The following is a 16,144-nucleotide window of genomic DNA, read 5'->3' as shown; positions in this document are numbered from 1 at the left end:
AAGCAGATAAACATCACATTTTAATTTTTGGGTGAACTATCCCTTTAATCTGAGACAAATTCATGTGTTTTTGTTAACTTAACTTGATGTGTCCATATCATTGAATCACTCTGATGTTAGCTACAGCCATTTTCTTCTAGATCAGACAAATTCACAAATGAATCATTCAATGTTATTTATTTATTGTAAACCAATTGATTCAAAGGAATCTGTTCAAAAGATTTGGTCACAAAAGTCTCGGAGATCTTGATTTAATATAGCCTACTTCACAAAGTGAATCACAATATTTGACCGCAGGGGCTGAAATTTTCGGATACAATGTGAGCTAAAAATGGGTCGAAATGTGATGTGTTATTTTTGTCTGCACCTGAAACGTAAATAAAAGTAAAACAACATGTATTCAAGGATAGGCTTGTCAGGCTAGTTTTAGCTGGTTTTAGAGGGGTTTTGGTTAGCTGGTCAGGCTGGTCTTACCTGGTCATTGTTAGAATTAGCTGGTCAGTGTTGGCCAGGCTGGACATATAGATAGATAAGAAAGAAGGTACGACTACTGGAAAGAGGAAGGCAGTGCAGCAGATCGATGGGGTATTTTAAGCTGAAACTTCAAGGGACACCTTAGACTTATATTACATCTTGTGAAAAAAGGTTATAGGGCACCTTTAAAGGAAATATTCACTTTTGAATATGTAAACAGAAACAGATGTAAACAATCTATTAACAAGGGACAATCAATGTAAATATGTTGTTACCAACACTTGTTTTACAGTTTTAAGGTATTTGGATTCAGCAGTTTGAACAGCTTCAAACCGGAAATCAATTTGCATACACTTTGCACAACAAAGAATAAAACAAAACCACTTGGAAAATTCAACACTGTCACTTTGTATCCCTACCAAATAATAAAAAAAAAACCCTCAACAATACTCTTAAAATAAAATATCACATTCAATAACTTGACTACACAAGAGCTTCAAATAATCAGTTTGTATCAAAAGTACAAAATGTGATTCTGAATGTCAATTTCCAATAAATCACTATTTTCCTTCAAACCTCCATATCTGTTCAATGTGAATTGGCTTTAGAGGAAAAAATAAGCAAATCTTATAGGGTCATGAAACCCTAAACCGGATTTTATCGTTATTATGAGTGCTGAACATCATAGAAGTCAGTGTTACCATCCGTTAGTTTTGATTGTTGGGAAAAAAAAAAAAAAAATCTTTTTTTCAATTTCAATTTGTCTGTGTGTCAATGTCACAGGATGTGTAGTTTTCTTGTACTATAGTATGGCAATGCCTCATCGGTATCTCGGCTCAATCTCCTCAGATACCAGCTGATCTCCAGTCTTCTGGTTCTTCTGCTCCTTCCAGTCCATGGATTATGGAACCCTGATTTAACAGGAGTTTCCACTTCGGATGCTGCGGCCTGGCTGCTTTTTGTGCCAGCATCTAAAGGGAGCAAACAAAAAAACAACAACAATTGAAATGTTAACAGAAATACAAAACAAGGGTTGTCACAAGTGTAATGTATGCACTTGATGTTTTCCCAAGGATCTTTTGAGAACCTCTAAATGCACTTTGACTGGAGAAACCTGAGAATCTCCTGTTTAAGTCTACATCATAACCTGAAGAGCACAGTTTATTTCATTTATGTTAATTCTATTGTATGTATTTGTGCTATTATTTCCTTGTAATTTGATTATTTGTTCCTATTTTATTACTTACTGTTTACTTCTCTAACAATATTTAAAATTTTAGTGAGTTAATCTAGTAGCTTTTGGTGTCATAATCTTACTTGTTAAGGTTACATGTTTCAAAAACAACTAAGACAATAACTACTAACTAGGCTTATGTTATATGCTCATTTTTTTTTCTTTTACTTTATTTTTCATTTATTTATTTTTTACTGTGGGGCCAGTGAAAAAAATTGCCAGGGCAAGTAAAAATTTGAACCATTGGCCCAACCGGGCCAGTAGAAAAAAATCCTTAGCATCAAGCCCTGCTTCGTTTAAGAGTGGAAGAGAACTCGATACTGATGCATGTTGTGTGCATGTCTTTAATGACTTAAAAGCATTTGCATGAATAAGAGCTTGATCATATAACAGAAAAATGGATACTGCATTGATTGCGTTAAATATTTATAATGCATCAAACTGAAAATATTTGCCGCGGTGGGCAAGTAATGAAACTGGTGTTGCAACTGAACACCGGTAACACAGACTACCGCAAGCCTAATCTATACAAATTAAAATGTAAACATTTCATCATTGATTATTATCTAATCAGTATGTCAGGAGTTCTCACCTAAAGCCAGCTGCCCAGCTAGCAGGGAACGTTCTCAGAACTTTGGCTAACATTCTGTAAAGGTTTTTTAATGTTTTAAAGAAAACATTTGAATGTAATGTTCCAAAAATGTTTTAAGAATGTTTTTAAATTCAGAAAATGTTCCTATAATGTTAAGTGCAAACAAATCTAGAACATTTTCCCTGCAACATTTTGAGGATGTTTTGAAGATGTTGTTGAGGTAACATTATATAATGTTGTCAATAAAACATTCACACAATGTTTCAATAAAACACATGAAGAACATTCTCTCAGCAACATTAGAGAACCCCTATAAGAACATCGAGGTTTGAGGTGATGAAATATTCTGTATAAAATGTTCTTCTAATGTGACGTATTAACCAAGATAGAACATTTCACCTGCAACATTTTGAGGATGTTTTGAGGATGTTGTTGAGGTAACATTATATAATGTTGTCAATAAAACATTCGCACAATGTTTCAATAAAACAAAGGAAGAACATTCTCTCAGCAACATTAGGAAAACACTATAAGAACATGATTGAGGTTTGAGGTGATGAAATGTTCTGTATAAAATGTTCTTCTAATGTGACGTATTAACAAATCTAGAACATTTCACCTGCAACATTTTGAGGATGTTATTGAGGTAACATATTATATAATGTTGTAAATATAACATTCGCACAATGTTTCAATAAAACAAATGAAGAACATTCTCTCAGCAACATTAGGAGAACGCTATAAGAACTTCACTGAGGTTTGAGGTGATGAAATGTTCTGTATAAAATGTTCTTCTAATGTGACGTATTAACCACGATAGAACATTTTACCTGAACATTTTGAGGATGTTTTGAGGATGTTGTTGAGGTAACATTATATAATGTTGTAAATATAACATTCGCACAATGTTTCAATAAAACAAAGGAAGAACATTCTCTCAGCAACATTAGGAAAACGCTATAAGAACATGATTGAGGTTTGAGGTGATGAAATGTTCTGTGTAAAATGTTCTTCTAATGTGACGTATTAACCACGATAGAACATTTTACCTGCAACATTTTGAGGATGTTTTGAGGATGTTGTTGAGGTAACATTATATAATGTTGTAAATATAACATTCGCACAATGTTTTAATAAAACAAAGGAAGAACATTCTCTCAGCAACATTAGGAGAACGCTATAAGAACATGATTGAGGTTTGAGGTGATGAAATATTCTGTGTAAAATGTTCTTCTAATGTGACGTATTAACCACGATAGAACATTTTACCTGAACATTTTGAGGATGTTTTGAGGATGTTGTTGAGGTAACATTATATAATGTTGTAAATATAACATTCGCACAATGTTTCAATAAAACAAAGGAAGAACATTCTCTCAGCAACATTAGGAGAACGCTATAAGAACATGATTGAGGTTTGAGGTGATGAAATATTCTGTGTAAAATGTTCTTCTAATGTGACGTATTAACCACGATAGAACATTTTACCTGAACATTTTGAGGATGTTTTGAGGATGTTGTTGAGGTAACATTATATAATGTTGTAAATATAACATTCGCACAATGTTTCAATAAAAAAAAAGGAAGAACATTCTCTCAGCAACATTAGGAGAACGCTATAAGAACTTCACTGAGGTTTGAGGTGATGAAATGTTCTGTATAAAATGTTCTTCTAATGTGACGTATTAACCACGATAGAACATTTTACCTGCAACATTTTGAGGAAGTTTTGAGGATGTTGTTGAGGTAACATTATATAATGTTGTAAATATAACATTCGCACAATGTTTCAATAAAACAAAGGAAGAACATTCTCTCAGCAACATTAGGAGAACGCTATAAGAACTTCACTGAGGTTTGAGGTGATGAAATGTTCTGTATAAAATGTTCTTCTAATGTGACGTATTAACCACGATAGAACATTTTACCTGAACATTTTGAGGATGTTTTGAGGATGTTGTTGAGGTAACATTATATAATGTTGTAAATATAACATTCGCACAATGTTTCAATAAAACAAAGGAAGAACATTCTCTCAGCAACATTAGGAGAACGCTATAAGAACATGATTGAGGTTTGAGGTGATGAAATATTCTGTGTAAAATGTTCTTCTAATGTGACGTATTAACCAAGATAGAACATTTCACCTGCAACATTTTGAGGATGTTGTTGAGGTAACATATTATATAATGTTGTAAATATAACATTCGCACAATGTTTCAATAAAACAAAGGAAGAACATTCTCTCAGCAACATTAGGAGAACGCTATAAGAACATGATTGAGGTTTGAGGTGATGAAATGTTCTGTATAAAATGTTCTTCTAATGTGACGTATTAACCACGATAGAACATTTAACCTGAACATTTTGAGGATGTTTTGAGGATGTTATTGAGGTAACATTATATAATGTTGTAAATATAACATTCGCACAATGTTTCAATAAAACAAATGAAGAACATTCTCTCAGCAACATTAGGAAAACGCTATAAGAACATCACTGTGGTTTGAGGTGATGAAATGTTCTGGGTAAAATGTTCTTCTAATGTGACGTATTAACCATGATAGAACATTTTACCTAAACATTTTGAGGATGTTGTTGAGGTAACATATTATATAATGTTGTCAATAAAACATTCGCACAATGTTTCAATAAAACACATGAAGAACATTCTCTCAGCAACATTAGGAGAACGCTATAAGAACATCACTGAGGTTTGAGGTGATGAAATGTTCTGTATAAAATGTTCTTCTAATGTGACATATTAACAAATCTAGAACATTTCACCTGCAACATTTTGAGGATGTTTTGAGGATGTTATTGAGGTAACAGATTATTCAAAGTTGTAAATATTCACAAATTTTTTATAAATATTCACTATTATTCATTCCTTAAATTGAACAATCTCAGAACTAACATTATATTGTATTATTAACATTGAGTTCTCAATGTACTATTGAAATTAATTTCTGCACAATTTAATGTTTTCTTTTTTTCTACAATTGAAGAGTTCAGATGCAAAAGCCTGTGCAAGTGGCATCTGAAATTTTCTTCTTAAATTAGCATTTTTGTCAAGCTTGTATGTTTAGGTTCAGTAAATTTCACTTTAATGGCAATTAATGGGTCCTTTTCATTGCCATTGAAGTGTAATAAGCTTGATAAACATGCTTGTTTTATAAGAAAATTTCAAATGGCACTTAAAGGCTTTTGCATCTGAAGTCTTCAATTATTATTGTACATAACTGATATAGCATTGTATTAGCAACAATTTCCTTCACTGTTTTGTTTCTTTACGCTTTATTAAAAGAAAAAAAAAAAGAAAGAAAGAAACTTCCCCCCAATGTTCAAGACATGGTTAGCTTGGTTTATGTAATGGAGAATATACAATATTGCCACAATGTTCCATAATAAAGGAGTAACATTATCAAAACAACATTTGTAAAATGTGGATATTATTTCAGATTGTGATGAAGTTTGGGCCAGATCATCATTACATCTGGCACTTCTGTTTTGGTTCTGGGTCTGGCTGGCATCATGTTTTAACACCATTGTGTGAAACAGCATTGGGCTGAACTCAAAAGAAACAAAATATAATAAGATACAAAATATAATAAGAAACAAAAGATGAAATGCATTATTTTAGCTGAACACTGGCTTGACTGCAATAGTGAGATGAATTCTGGGGGAAGGGAAAGTCTCGTATTTGGCTGAACTGTTGCGTGAACGTGTTTACCATAGGGCAGGGATGGGCAACTTTGATAGTGACGAGGGCCAACATTTTTTCTCCTTGATACCTGGGGACCAGATTACTAATCCACACTCGCACCTTTTACACTGTCTTACTCAATTTACTTTTTACTAAGGGAAATTTATGTATAATTAATGTCATTTGTTTTAAAAAGATTGTATTAACTGTAGCCTAAATGGGGAAACTTTGTTTTCAGTTGGCAAGCAATATTAAAGGGATAGTTCACCCAAAAAAATTAAATTCTGTCATCATTTACCTACCCTCAAGTTTCTGTTGAACAAAGAAGATATTTTGAGGAATGTTTGTAACCAGGTTGCTTTGGGTCTAATACTATGGAAGTCAATGGTGCCCCAGAACTGTTCAGTTTCCCACATTCTTCAGAATATCTTCTTTTGTGTTGAACAGAACAAATACATTTATACAGGTTTGGAACAACTTGAGGGTGTGTAAATAATGACATTTTTATTTTTGGGTGAATTATCCCTTTAATATCTTTATTAACAATATTAACATCTCAATGGCATTTTCTGTAAATTTGCAACAAACAAATGTAGCTACAGTTTATATTTGATTACAAGGTTAGAGAACATTTTCAACTCAGCCTCGTTAAAAAGTGCTTATTTTAAAATATGACAATCTACTGGGTGTTTACAGGAGACGAGAGGCGCTGATTGGGCCATGGTAAATCGACGCGTAAATCCACCAATCACAGCGTGCTTTTCTCGTGACGTAGGAACATTTGAAATTGACGAACAGCGCGAATGGTAGTTGAAGAAATTGGCGCAAAATGTCCCTGGTCTGATTGTCTTTTTGACGGAAAAAGCGAGTACGGACTCGTTCACAAACAGAGTCGCGGCAGATACAGAGTTGTGATGGAGGATGTTTTACCCGCTCGGACAGTTTGTGGCCCAAACAACAGAACTGTCTCCTGGTCAACGGAACTCTGCCTTCAACAATAAATACTGGAATGTAAGTTTTTAAATGTCTTTTTCAGTTTACATCTTTCGTTAATCCTTTACATATACACTGAAATCCGTTAGATCCTTCTTAGAATAACATGACAATTACATTAATTGTGGGTGTATACTGCTTTAGAATAACAGCTAACTTTTAGATTTGTTTTCATTCAGAATCAGACGGCCTACTTAAATATGGACACTGATGATGCAACAAAAAGTCTTCATTTACAACAAAGGTACTTTAATCCGTCGTTATGCGATATTGTGTTCTATATGCATACGGATACTGTGCATTTGCTACTTAAAAGTGTTAATCTGATTATTTCTTTTTAACTTAAATAATAATATTAAAGTAATTCATAAAGATATGTTGAAATGGGAAAGATATGTTTTAATTTTTTTAGGTACTTTGGGGCTGACAGACAGCCATTGTGAAGGACACAATCTGGCAAAAATTTACCTGCAGAAGTGAATGGGAAGATATGGGTAAGTGGTTTTGTAAGTTTTGTTGTAAATCTTAATAAAATGTCCTTTAGAAACAGTTTGTAGTAATTATTTACTAATATTTTCAAGAACAAAATTATGTTGGTTTAAGAAATGCAACATATTGTTAACCTATTTGAACATTATTATTATTATTAATAATAATAATATTATTATTATGTTTTCCTCCGAGACAAAATTTTTTAACCCTTAAAGGATTAGTTCACTTTCAAATGAAAATTAGCCCAAGCTTAAAGGCCTTTGCACACTGAGTCCAAAATTTGCATGTGAAACTTAAAATAAAAAAATAAATTCGACCTCACGTTATGTCAATTGCGTTTGCACACTGCCTCCGAAACTTTCTTCCGTCAAAAAAATATTCGGATCAGGTTCGATTTTCTGCGTTTTTTGCATCCGTGGCATGCGTTTTGAGAGACGTTTTGACAATTCAGAGCCACCGTACGCGAACGCAAAAATCCAGAATGCCATCTGACAAGTTGATCCACGTCTTCTACAGCACAAAACAGCAGCACTTAAAGGGCATATTGCAGGTTAGAGCATCAGTGATTCAATGTATAGAAAAATAATGTATGAAATAGATTTTCTTGAAAAAACACATATAAATACGCTACATAGGCTTCTGGAGTCGTTTTTTGTGAGAGAATTTTACTTCCGCATCTGAAAAATGCCAAATCGGAAGTGACGTAACTCAAGGGAGTGCGATCAATATAAACAATAGGAAAACAATGGATCGCAATGACAGTTCGGATGCTGAGGAAGTTGTACATTTTTATTCATACTTGTATCACAAACCACAGCCATACAATTAGCCTGCTATGTGTTTATGAGAGCAGGGACAGACCAGGATTAGACAAAATAACGGTCAAAATAGACAAATTGAGCTGTTGTGTGAGGAGAACCAGTGGAGAACAGGGCAGCGACCGATGTTAGCTTAGCTAACGATATGTGTTCAGATCACAATATTGTACAGATTATTATCATGAATCAGGATATAGCAAAGCTATTGGTCATCTAGGAGTAACGTTATTGATTACTAATAACAGAATCTAATAAACCTTGATCAGGCCTATGTCACACACGTTAATATCTGTCCACACTAAAGTTACGTGATATAGCGGTTTCTCATCATGACTGATTTGGTAGTTAGCAAATTAAATAATAAAATAATAATAATAATAATAAAGATTTACGGTGCACAATTCACGTGTTCATCAAGCTGCATCTCTGACGGATCCGTGATCATGTCTCCCGCCGGCGGCCGAACGTAGTTTGTGTTTCATGTAATGTTATCCTTTATTCATTAATTCTGTGTTATGAGTTTATTCCGTGCCCATTCACTGATAGTGTGAGAATGTATATGACGCCATGATTATGTAGTTGTGTGAACTTGAATGTATATACGTTTACAGTATATACATGGCATGAATGAAATTGGAGTATTTACATTACCAGCACATAATTCAAAACTGTTTTGTGTGAGACTGTATGTATGTGTACATAATTTGTATTCATCAGTGTTGAAATTGATTCAAGTAAAAATGGTGAAGAAGCATAGCGTGTGTAAGTTTATTCATTTAATATCATTATTTACAGTAGTATTACAATGTTGAACTCCATCATATCGCCAGGATGATAATCCTTCGGTCTATAATGAACACGTTTTTTCGACGCAGATGCAGAAGTGAAGTCCCGTCTCTTCACCTGCACAAAACACACCCCGGCACGGAAGATAGCAGCGTCCTTTTTCTTGTTATTAAACCTCTGGACTCGATGTCCTGACAGGCTGGAGTTTGTGCAACCTCCACAAACACAATAATTTACCATGACGATGATAAATAGAATACAAAAACTACAGAAAACACACTAATTCACGACCACTGTCACTGAATACCAGCCTACTCTGCACTGAGTCAACACAGAGCTCAGCGATCGACTCCCTTGAGTGACGTAAAATGACACGACGCTGAAAAAAAAGCGTTTTTTACAGAGACTGTCACTTTATCTACTACTTTATCACTACTACTTTATCTACTACTTTATCACTTTATCTACTTTATCTAAATTCATGCCCTTATGTCCTGCAAAACATGTTTAAACCCTGCAGTACCCTTTTATATGGTATTTTTGTACAAGGTTATATATTCATCTCGAAAAAAATGTTTAACCTGCAATATGCACTTTAATGACAAACAACGTGCGGTTAATTAAGGCCTTCTGAAGTGTGAAGTGATGCATTTGTGTAAGAAAAATATCCATATTTAACAAGTTATGAAGTAAAATATCTAGTGGTCTGGCCAAAGCTAGATATTTTACTTCATATACACCTAGGATGGCTTGGGTGAATAAAGCTTGGTGTCATTTTCAAGCACCAAACACAGACCTTAAGACTGTTCTGAAGTTCAGTGCTATCATTTGTAACTGATCAGACTTAACAGTTGTCATATACAGTGTTAAGTTGGGCAACCCTTTGCAGAATCTGTGAAAATGTGAATAATTTTAACAGAATAAGAGCGATCATACAAATTGCATGTTGTTTTTTATTTAGTACTGTCCTGAGTAAGATATTTTACATAAAAGATGTTTACATATAGTCCACAAGAAAATAAATAGCTGAATTTATGAAAATAACCCTGTTCAAAATTTTGGGAACCTTTGGTTCTTAATACTGTGTCGTTACCCGGATGTTTTTTTGTTTTGTTTTTTGGTGATGATTGTTCATGAGTCCCTTGTTTTTCCTTAACAGTTAAAACTGCCCAATATTCCCAGACCCCTGACTCTTAATGCATCGGGTTTTCCTTCTGGAGCATCAGTGAATGTTTGAAACTTTTTTAATAGTTGAGTTTAAGTACCTTAGTTGTTCTCAGTGTGAAAGATGAATCTCAAAATCATACAGCCACTGCTGGAAAGGGTTCAAATATGCAGAAGATGCTGAAAAACTGAAGAATCTGCAGGAGCTGGAGGATTTTTCTGAAGAACAGAGCTCAGTTTAACTGCTCAGGACAAACAAGAGACTCATGAACCACCATCACAAAACACACAAACAGTCGTGGATCATCAGGTAGTGACACAGTATTGAGAACTTGCAGTTGCAACTTTTTATCTCACAATTCTGAGAAAAGTCAGCAAAAAAAAAGCAATTGTGAGAAAAAAACATTGCACAATGACACTGACATTGTAACTCCCAATTGCGAGAAAATGTCAGCAGTTTATGTTTTTTCTTATTCCATAGTGGAAACAAGCGTCCATACGCACATACTGTAACTCATATATAATGTGCAGATTGCAAACGGAAACCTCCAGGAGCACAGAAACTTGTCAACTGTTCTATAACTTAACAATAACAAAACAGTGTAGAAACTGAAAGTTATGGCATATATTTTTCTTTCTGCTTTTAAAGTAACTAAAACCTACAACTTCACTATTAGCAAAGAGATGCTACACTGGTAGGATTAATTCACACACACAGTTGCTCTCGCTGATGCATTCAAATACAGTGCTACTTTATCTGTATCTAAATGAAAAGAAAAGCAAAAATCTGTAAGAGATGTAACGATCCATAGACAAAATAACTGATGAAAACTAGCTATGTCGTAGCAATAGAATTGTTGGCAGCGTTCTGCTGCAGCTCTGCACAAGGTTCGAGGTTCATGCTTTTCAAGCCAACATCAAAGTTTGTAGTTGTGTTATTAACATAATGAATTAAGTAGATGTGTTTTAAATAGCAAACAGAGTAGATACTTAAAGTATTATATCTATTGAATATCAATATTGTTTGCGATCTTAAAATGTAATATGTATTTTGTGTTTACACTGTTGTATGCTCCTCTGTTATAGGCTCTGAGGAAAAACTCTACACACAGACGCTCTACACACATAGATGGCTCAATGCTGCTAACTGGCAGAGCAGCTGGAAAACTAAAACACAAGAAAAGAAGAACATTAATACGGACGACTGTATTATTTTTCTTCAAGGACCAGGTCAAGCAAAGACAATGTTGAGCACTCAGAGCAAACACAGCAGTCAGACGAAGGATTACACACTGGACTTTAGAGTTCTTCAACATGTGATGTTGGACATTTACTGTTTCTAAAGCCAATAATTTATGTGGATGCCATTTATAGACCTGTTAGATTTTGTTTTATTTTTGAGATGAATAAAATTGTATGTTTTAACAATGTTATAGCTAAGCTTTTTCTTTCTTTCTTTTTTCTTTTTTGAATATTTAGGAGAACATTCTGGGAACAAAAATAAAACTTCCTGTTAAATAACTATAAGAATGTTAGGGGATAATGTTCTAATGTTATGACTAAACATTTATAGAAGGTCATCGCAAAACGTTTTTAGAGTGTTTTGTAGAGAATGTTATCTTACCTTTTTAGAAGAACATTCTAAGAACAAAAATAAAATTTCCCACTACAAACTTTATAAAAACATTGGGAAATAATGTTCTAACAATGTTATGACTAAACAGTTTTAGAATGTTTTAGAGAATGTTATCCTACCTTTAAGGAGAACATTCAGGGAACTAAAATAAAACTACCCGCTAAAAACATTATAAGAATGTTAGGGAATAATGTTCTAAGAATGTTATCGCTAAACATTTGTAGAATGTTTTTTAGAGAATGTTATCCTAACATTTAGAAGAACATTCTGAGAACTAAAATAAAACTACCCGCTAAAAACATTATAAGAACGTTAGGGAATAATGTTCTAAGAATGTTATCGCTAAACATTTGTAGAATGTTTTTTAAAGAATGTTATCCTAACATTTAGAAGAACATTCTGGGAACTAAAATAAAACTACCCGCTAAAAACATTATAAGAACGTTAGGGAATAATGTTCTAAGAATGTTATCGCTAAACATTTGTAGAATGTTTTTTAAAGAATGTTATCCTAACATTTAGAAGAACATTCTGAGAACTAAAATAAAACTACCCGCTGAAAACATTATAAGAACGTTAGGGAATAATGTTCTAAGAATGTTATCGCTAAACATTTTTAGAATGTTTTTTAAAGAATGTTATCCTAACATTTAGAAGAACATTCTGGGAACTAAAATAAAACTACCCGCTAAAAACATTATAAGAACGTTAGGGAATAATGTTCTAAGAATGTTATCGCTAAACATTTGTAGAATGTTTTTTAAAGAATGTTATCCTAACTTATAGAAGAACATTCTGGGAACTAAAATAAAACTACCCGCTAAAAACATTATAAGAACAATACATGATAATGTTCTCAGAACATTTTTAGAACAAAAAATTTCTAGCTGGGTGACCACCAACTTGTCCAGGCTGGAAGACCAGCTTGACTAGCTAGGCCAGGCTGGGAAACCAGCTAAATCTAGCTACTTCCCTAAATCAGGCAACGTGACTCACGAGTCACATAGTTTTTATTGTCTTTTTTTGGGGCATAAGAACAATTTTTTTATTAAATCCTTTTATCATTTATCAATGTCTGGTCTGTCTCAAGTATGCTGGTCACATGATTTGCTTCAAGTTTTCAATGATCTATTAGTCAGCCTGATCTAAATCCAACATGGCTGCCAGTGGTGGAGAACATTCAGATTTTGAAGTAGATAATTATATATTAAACTTACTTTTCTTTTGGAAAAAAAATTATATTACTGCTAACATTAATTCTGAACATTGTCTTAGGGTGCTGAAGAAAAAAAAAATTGTCATATGTTGTTTATGTTGTTATTTAGTACGTTTTGAAATGTATGTGACTCCTGAGTCACGTTGCCTGTTTAGGGTATAAAAAAGGGATTAACCCTAAGAGTGGAAAAGTCTAAGGTAACCATATTAAAAAAACTGTTGCTCCCTTTTTTTGAGAATATACGTAACACTACACTAAATTTAAATGGTTGTAATTTAAGAATGTTTTGGAATATAGACATAAGTTTGGTCTTGTTTTTTTAAAAAAAGAAAAAGTAACTTCAAAAAATGATTATATTTACTGTACATCAAATGTACTCTACAGTACAGTCCAAAAGTTTGGAACCACTAAGATTTTTAATGTTTTTAAAAGAAGTTTCGTCTGCTCACCAAGGCTACATTTATTTAATTAAAAATACAGTAAAAAACAGTAATATTGTGAAATAGTATTACAATTTAAAATAACTGTTTTCTATTTGAATATATTTGACAAAGTAATTTATTCCTGTGATGGCAAAGCTGAATTTTCAGCATCGTTACTCCAGTCTTCAGTGTCACATGATCCTTCAGAAATCATTCTAATATGCTGATCTGCTGCTCAAGAAACATTTAATGTGTACAATTGTACAAAATATTTGTGTACAATATTTTTTTTCAGGATTATTTGATGAATAGAAAGTTCAAAAGAACAGTGTTTATCTGAAATCTAATCTTTTGTAACATTATAAATGTCTTTACTGCCACTTTTGAATGATTTAATGCATCCTTGCTGAATAAAAGTATTCATTTCTTTAATTTCTTTTCAAAAAAATAAAAATAAAAATTCTTACTGACCCCAAACTTTTGAACGGTAGTGTATAATGCTACAGAAGCTTTGTATTTCAGATAAATGCTGTTCTTTTGAACTTTCTATTCATCAAGGAATCCTGAAAAAAAAAAGTACACAACTGTTTTCAACATTGAAAATAATCATAAATGTTTACTGAGCAGCAGATCAGCATATTAGAATGATTTCTGAAGGATCATGTGACACTGAAGACTGGAGTAACGATGCTGAAAATTCAGCTTTGCATCACAGGAATAAATTACTTTGTCAAATATATTCAAATAGAAAACAGTTATTTTAAATTGTAATAATATTTCACAATATTACTGTTTTTTACTGTATTTTTAATTAAATAAATGTAGCCTTGGTGAGCAGATGAAACTTCTTTTAAAAACATTAAAAATCTTAGTGGTTCCAAACTTTTGGACTGTACTGTAAATATTTTATATAAAATGTATATTTTACAAAATAATTTTTACTCTAAAATTACTATCAAATCAAAGTCATATGTCTAACCAATTTGTGTTCTAAATTTTAATGTGATATCACAAAATGTAACTTCCCATGAGATTTGTAGGCGTTGTACCAAAAATAGCCACTGGGTGTTTTTTTAATGCATTCTCCTGTATCAAATTTATACATTTTAGTCTCAATATCAAAAAACAGTTGGCAGATGGGACCGTGAGACTCAGAACTTTCCAATGATATGTGTTTTGTCAAGATTAGAATTTTTTTTTTTTTTATAAAGTAGTTCAAATAAATTGTGTAATACAAAACCTGACACCACCCACTAGGTGAGGAGCTTGCTAAAAGAAATTAAAGTACCATTTTTATGGTAAAGCAAGGTCCGATTTCAAAATGGTTTTCACAGGCTGAATCTTGAGTTCGTAAGCTTTTGAATGATATATAATTTGTCAACATTACAACAGGTAAAGTATAGGATATAATCAGGGCCGGATTAACATAAGGGCTAGGTGGGGCTGAAGCCCCAGGGTCCGCGGGTAGAGGGGGCCCATGATTGGCTGGAGGAAATGAGATTGACAAGTCATAGGTGGTTGATTTGTGTCTAATAAAATAACAAGAAAAAATGATTGGAAAATGTGCCTGACTGATAAATCACCGTCCAATCAAAATCACTTTACAATTCGCGCCATGACATCGGGAAGCGCCTCTTTGCGTTATGCTATCGCATGTAGACTAGAAAATGCGTGCGCAAAAAAGGAAAAATAAGCTTGAAAGGGAGAAAAGGGATGCTAATCTTACAGCAAAAATTCCAAAACTAACTACTTCGGTTCACATAAAACATCCGAGCCAGTGGAAGACCCCGCATGCAGCGGCAGCTCAATTATCTTCAGCCACCGACACCGTCGCCGATCTGCGTGCTTTACACGTTGAAGAAGGTGAGATAGCAGCTGCAGCAAGTTATTATTCTTATAACGAGTTAAGCCCTATTCGGATGGTAATTGTTTCTCATGAAAACGTAAGGTGTTTTCAACATTTACAGGGAAGAGTCGATTGATTTTATTGCCGTTTGAATTCAGAATGTCAATGTTTTTCTCTCATCATCATCACCCGTGTAAAAATCCTGAATTAACTTTCCTACTGTTTTTTGACGAACACCAATGTCGTGTGACTTGTCTCCACTATCTGCCTTTGTAGCACATTCTATCAGTTGCAGTTCTGCTGGTGCCTCCATCCGTACAACTCGACCTCGACACATTCACATCACACGTTAACACAGCGGTAGAGTTAATCACCGGACACTGCACTTATTCGCAATGACAAAAGTTCTTTATTTGCATGTGCTTTAAAGCCCTGCCAGTTAAACATGTCATTCGTGTGCTGTTCTGAGATGCGCTTTTTCTGACCCCATACACACGAAGCGTGCACACACACTTAAGCCTGTCAAACAGCACCTGACTAGTGGACTTCATCTTTCGCGTCTGATTGCGCTATAATACTGTCAAATACACAAAAGGTTTACATAACACAGTTGGTTATGTCTGAATTGAGTTGAGAAAATCGGACGCATGCAGGTCTTAAAGTGACAGCATCCTAAGTTAGCATGCGGACCCTTGTCCTTAAAGGGATAGTTCACCCAAAAATTAAAATCCTGTCATCACATACTCACTTTCAAGTTGTTTTAAA

General features: G+C 33.7%; 1 long non-coding RNA gene across 1 annotated transcript; it reads left to right on the top strand.

Annotated features, from left to right (window-relative positions):
• Positions 1–6,452: 6,452 nt before the first annotated feature.
• Positions 6,453–11,956, top strand: LOC125264206. Its single transcript, XR_007184026.1, has 4 exons — positions 6,453–7,017; positions 7,179–7,243; positions 7,412–7,493; positions 11,346–11,956. It is a non-coding gene; the product is annotated as an uncharacterized LOC125264206 (long non-coding RNA).
• The last annotated feature ends 4,188 nt before the right edge of the window (positions 11,957–16,144 follow it).

Source organism: Megalobrama amblycephala, linkage group LG3 (assembly GCF_018812025.1).
Source record: "Megalobrama amblycephala isolate DHTTF-2021 linkage group LG3, ASM1881202v1, whole genome shotgun sequence".
Taxonomy (NCBI): domain Eukaryota; kingdom Metazoa; phylum Chordata; class Actinopteri; order Cypriniformes; family Xenocyprididae; genus Megalobrama; species Megalobrama amblycephala.
Note: the sequence above shows the minus strand (reverse complement) of the source record. Positions and strands in the feature narration are given on the sequence as shown.